Consider the following 5,768-nt stretch of genomic DNA (forward strand, 5'->3'; position numbering starts at 1 on the left):
TATGTTTTTGCACCAATCCAAGCATTTCAAACCTCCGAACAACTACCAAAACATCATAAAACCTTATTTAACATACTAAACTCCCAAAAAAACTTAACAAATCAATCAAAACATGAAATTAAACATATTTTACCAATATGTACAAAATAGAAAAAATGAAAGGATATTATCATGGTGGGGTGTCTCCCACCTAGCACTTTTGTTTATTATCCTCAAGTTGGACTTATGGGGAGCTCCTCATCAAGGTGGCTTGTGCTTGAATCCATCCTTGAACATCCACCAATGCTAGGACTTCCATTGTGCTTCATCATTCAAAGTTAATAACTTCAAGCTTTGATGGAGTTCTTCACAAACCATGGGCTCCCAAAGTTGATTCTCCTTGTGTGATCCGGGATCCCACACTTTGTTTTCACACCCGTCCTTGAGTTGATCATGGTGATTTTCTCTGGGTGGCAAGAGAGATGAATTCTCATGGAAGCACCAAACTACCCTCCTAGATCCATCCAGTTGAGCACTAGTTCAACCCTTGCTCCTTGAAGCTTCAACCATAATGAGCCTAGACTTACAACGCCAACCACTAAACATCCTCCTTTTACGCTCAACACCACAAATTGCCCTAAGTTGGCCATCCGTCTCAAGCAAACTAAATTCAAGTGGGATAATAAAGCTAAAAGTTAGAAGTTTTACCCACTCAAATGAAGGATTGGATGACAACCTAGGTGGAGAAGTTTCCAATGATCTTGACAAAGCACGCTCCACTCCCGTCCATCCTCTTCTAGAGGCTTCCACCACTTGGCAAGATTCTTCAAGCTTTATCTCTTGCCAAACTTCCTCATGTTCCCATTCTTCTTCACCAATGCCTTAAATCTCTTCCCCATCACTCAAATCATAAATAGGAGGTTGAGTGAAATCTACCTCATCATCAATTCCAAGTATAATAGGGAAGGACTCTTCAAACTCAAAAGGATCACATGTTGATGCGGAATCATCATAAATAGGAGGGCCTATTGCTTGGGACACTTCTTCCAATTCTTCAATCACATTGTGCCTTGGAGGTTGTGCACTCTCCTCCTTAACATAAACTTCAAACTCCATGGAAGAAGGCTCTTCAATTTGTGATTCTTCTATGTACTCAACATATCTAAGGTTCCAACCACTACTTCCCTTGGTTCAATCATCTCTACCTTCTCCTCTTGTTGTACTTCTTGCTTTAACTTTTCTTCTCCACCTTGAAGCTCCAATTCCACTCCCTTACTAAGCTCTTTGGTTGCTTCTCCACATTCAATAATGGGAGTGCCTTGATCGCATAGGCTTAGGCGGGATGAGACTATGTTGCCAATGGCTTCTACCATGATAGCCATTTTTGCTCTTAACTCCGCAAATCTCCTTTCATCTTCCTCTTGTTGCCTTAAGATATGAGATTCATGATCTCTCAATTCTAGCATGGGGGCTTCATCGGGAGGTGATGGTGGAAGAGAGGGTTCATTGTTTGAGGGAAGGTTATTGTAATTGTAAGGTGGTTCATATTGGTGAAATTCTTGAGGTGGTGTGAGTGGACTTTGTGGTCCATAGGAGTATTGGTATTGGAAAGGTGGTAGCTCTAGATATGGTTGATAAGGTGGTTGGTATGGTGGATATGGGTTGGGATCATGTGGAGGTGAATGGTGGTATGAGGCTTGTTAGTATGGTGAAGGGCTATATTGAGGAGGGGGTTCATATGCATATGATGATTGTGGTTGACAACCACTATGAGGGTCATCACATACATTAGATTGGTATGCATCAAGATTTGAATTGTACCCATAGGAAGCCGGAGGAGGTTGTTGCCAAGAAGGTTATCCATAAGCTTGAGGCTCCTCCCACCTTTGATTGTTCCATCCTTGATGCATATTGTCATTGTAGCTTCCATCTCCTACAACATAGTTAGAACCACACTCATAGCCAAAAGGATGAGAATTCATAGTGTCAAGAGAAAATAAAAATAAAGACTAATAAGAAACAAAGATAACAAAAATCCTACAACTAGCAAAAACTAACAAACAAACCAAAAATCAAGCTATTCACAGTATATACAATAGCCAACAACATTGCACCATTGCCATCCCCAGCAACGGTGCCATTAATTTGATGGATGAGGATTGCGTTGGTTAGGAATTTCTCTTATGGAAAGAAGAATTTCGTTGTAAGCATAGTTCCAAACCAACAAATAACTCTCGCATCAAATTAAATTTGGTTGTCACATGTACAAACCCCAAATGAAAATTAACCGGAGTATTTGGACTCCGGGTCGTCTCACAAGGATTGCAATGAAGTGTATGCTTATTGGCTATGAAGGAACATGGGGGTTTGATTTTGTATTTTTGCAAGAAAATAAATGGCAAGAAAAACAAATCAAGCAAGTAATTAAGGAAAGCAAGTAATAAAGAGAGATCTTCATGGCAAGGGTTGAGAACATAGGCTTTCTATCCTAGTCATACAATGATTAATTCATCTTATTTAGTCAACTCCAACACATAGGGAGAAAGTCAAACGAGATTAATCAATTATATCACAATAATAAACAAGAATTTATCTTATTACGTCATCCCCGAAGATAGAAGAAGGTATCATGTTATCCTCATACTCGGAGAAAGTCTAATAAGACTAGCTAATCTCAATCCAAATGTACTAATCAACTTACTAATGGAATTAGCAAAAGATTAGAGTCAATGGAAATCATATTACCTAACAATTCTAGATCACCAACATGAGTTGGGTTTTCATGACTCAAGATTACCTAATTACTCTCTCCAAGCCAAGAATACTCAAAATCTACTCTAACATCCTTCCAAGCATTTTTTCAAACACTTGAAAGGCACACAAGGAAAGCATGGTAAATTGCAAGGAAAGATAAAATCTAACAACTACCAATTGCAAGAAAAATGAGATCACAACTCAAATCAACAATAAAAGAACATCAAACATTAAATTGCACTAAAAGTAAATCAAATCCAACAACAGCATCCATGAACATAAAAGAGAAATTAACATGAAAACAAAGAGAATCAAGTAGTAGGAAAAAGGAATCATAAAAGAAACAAGATGAAGACATGTAATTGAACCTATATCTAAGATGGAAATGTCATAAACCTAACCTAATTCTAGAGAGAAGAGGGAGCTTCTCTCTCTAGAAACTAACCTACATGATGCTCATCCTACAAACAATTGCTCCCCCTTTGCTTGGGCTTCAATTCTATATGAAATACAGTCAGAAACAGGTTGGTAACTGGGCCTGGGCTGCTCAAAAATCGCCCCCAGCGTTTTGCCTTTAAGTGAGTCACGTGCGAGTATCGGCGCGTATGCACCATGTGCGCGTACACGTTGATTGGCTATTTATTCATCCGCACGGACGCGTCATGTACGTGTGCGCGTCTCTATGCAAAATCACATTTGCGCATGCGCGCCTTGTACGCGTGCGCGCCCATCGATGCATTCCCAATTCTTGTTTCCTCATGCATTCTCCACCTTGCATGCTTTTCTCCTCATTTCTTCCATCTAATACTTGCCTTATGAACCTGAAATCACTCAATAAACACATGAAGGCATCGAATGGAAATAAAGTGTGTTAAAAAAACCAATTTAAGGGCCTAAAAAAACATGTTTTTACACTTAAGCACAATACAAGGGAGAATTACAAAACTATGCTATTTTAATGAATAATTGTGGAAAAAGGTGATAAAATCCCCCAAATTAAGCACAAGATAAACCACAAAATTGGGGTTTATCACGTACGCACAGGGGTGTGTGATGAGCGGATAATTTATACGCTTTTTGACATTGTTTTTAGGTAGTTTTTAGTAGGATCTAGCTACTTTTAGGGATGTTTTTATTAGTTTTTATGCAAAATTCACATTTCTTAACTTTACTATGAGTTTGTGTGTTTTTCCATGATTTCAGGTATTTTCTGGCTGAAATTGAGGAACCTGAGCAAAAATATGATTCAAGTTGAAAAGGACTGCTGATGCTGTTGGATTCTGACCTTCCTGCATTCGAAATGGATTTTCTGGAGCTACAAAACTCCAAATGGCGTTAACTCAATTGCGTTGGAAAGTAGACATCCAGGACTTTCCAGCAATATTTAATAGTCCATACTTTATTCGGGCGTAGATGATGCAAATTGGCATTCAACGCCAGTTCCATGCTGCATTCTGGAGTAAAACGCCAAAAACACGTCACAAACCAGAGTTAAACGCCAAAAACACGTTACAACTTGGTGTTTAACCCCAAGGGAAGCCTCTGCACGTGTAAAGCTCAAGCTCAGCCCAAGCACACACCAAAGTGGGCCCCAGAAGTGTATTTCTGCACTTAGACTTATTTCTGTAAACCCTAGTAACTAGTTTAGTATAAATAGAACTTTTTACTATTGTACTGGGGGTCTTCTTCCCTATTTTCGAATTCACTCTGCTGTACCTCAAGTATTAATGCAATTACTATTGTTCTTCTATTAAATTCAAGCTTATTCCTGTTCTAAGATATCACTCGTACTTCAACCTGACGGATGTGATGATCCGTGACACTCATCATCATCCGTCCTTATGAACGCGTGCCTGACAACCACTTCCATTCTACAAGCGAGAGCTAGAGTGTGTATCTCTTGGATTCCATAATCAGAATCTTCGTGGTATAAGCTAGAATTATTGGCAGCCATTCCTAAGATCCGCAAAGTCTAAACCTTGTCTGTGGTATTCCGAGTAGGATCTGAGATGGGATGACTGTGACGAGCTTCAAACTCGCGAGTGTTGGGCCTAGTGACAGACGCAAAAGAATCATTGGATTCTATTCCGACATGATCGAGAACTGACAGATGATGAGTCCTGCTGTGACAGAGCATTTGGACCATTTTCACTGAGAGGACGGGAGGTAGCCATTGACGCCGGTGAAACCCGAACATACAGCTTGCCATGGAAAGGAGTAAGAATGATTGGATGGAAGCAGTAGGAAAGCAGAGATTCAGAAGGAACTCAGTATCTCCATGCGCTTATCTGAAATTCCCACCAAAGAATTACATAAGTATCTCTATCTCTATTTTATGCTTTATTTATCTTTATATTCGAAAACCATTATAACCATTAGAAAATCCGCCTGACTGAGATTTACAAGATGACCATAGCTTGCTTCATACCAACAATCTCCGTAGGATCGATCCTTACTCACGTAAGGTATTACTTGGATGACCCAGTGCACTTGCTGGTTAGTTGTGTGAAGTTGTGACAAAGTGTGATTCATGTTTGAGAGCTCTAAGTCTATTGGCGCCATTGTTGATGATCACAATTTCATGCACCAGTGTGCGTACACATAAGTGTCAAAACATAAAAGGGTCTGTCCACTCGCACAAACTGTGCGAGCGCCCCTGGTGCATGAAATTGTGATCATCAATGGCGCCATCAACATGGTACGCACAATTGTAATCTCAACTCTTTATCACAACTTCGCACAACTAACCAGCAAGTGCACTGGGTCGTCCAAGTAATAAACCTTACGCGAGTAAGGGTCGATCCCACGGAGATTGTTGGTATGAAGCAAGCTATGGTCACCTTGTAAATCTTAGTCAGGAAGATTCAAATGGTTATGGATGATATATGAATAAAGCATAAAGATAGAGATACTTATGTAATTCATTGGTAAGAATTTCAGATAAGCAAATGGAGATGCTTTGTCCCTTCCGTCTCTCTGCTTTCCTACTGTCTTCATCCAATCCTTCTTACTCCTTTCCATGGCAAGCTGTATGT

Source organism: Arachis duranensis, chromosome 1 (assembly GCF_000817695.3).
Source record: "Arachis duranensis cultivar V14167 chromosome 1, aradu.V14167.gnm2.J7QH, whole genome shotgun sequence".
Classification (NCBI taxonomy): Eukaryota; Viridiplantae; Streptophyta; class Magnoliopsida; order Fabales; family Fabaceae; genus Arachis; species Arachis duranensis.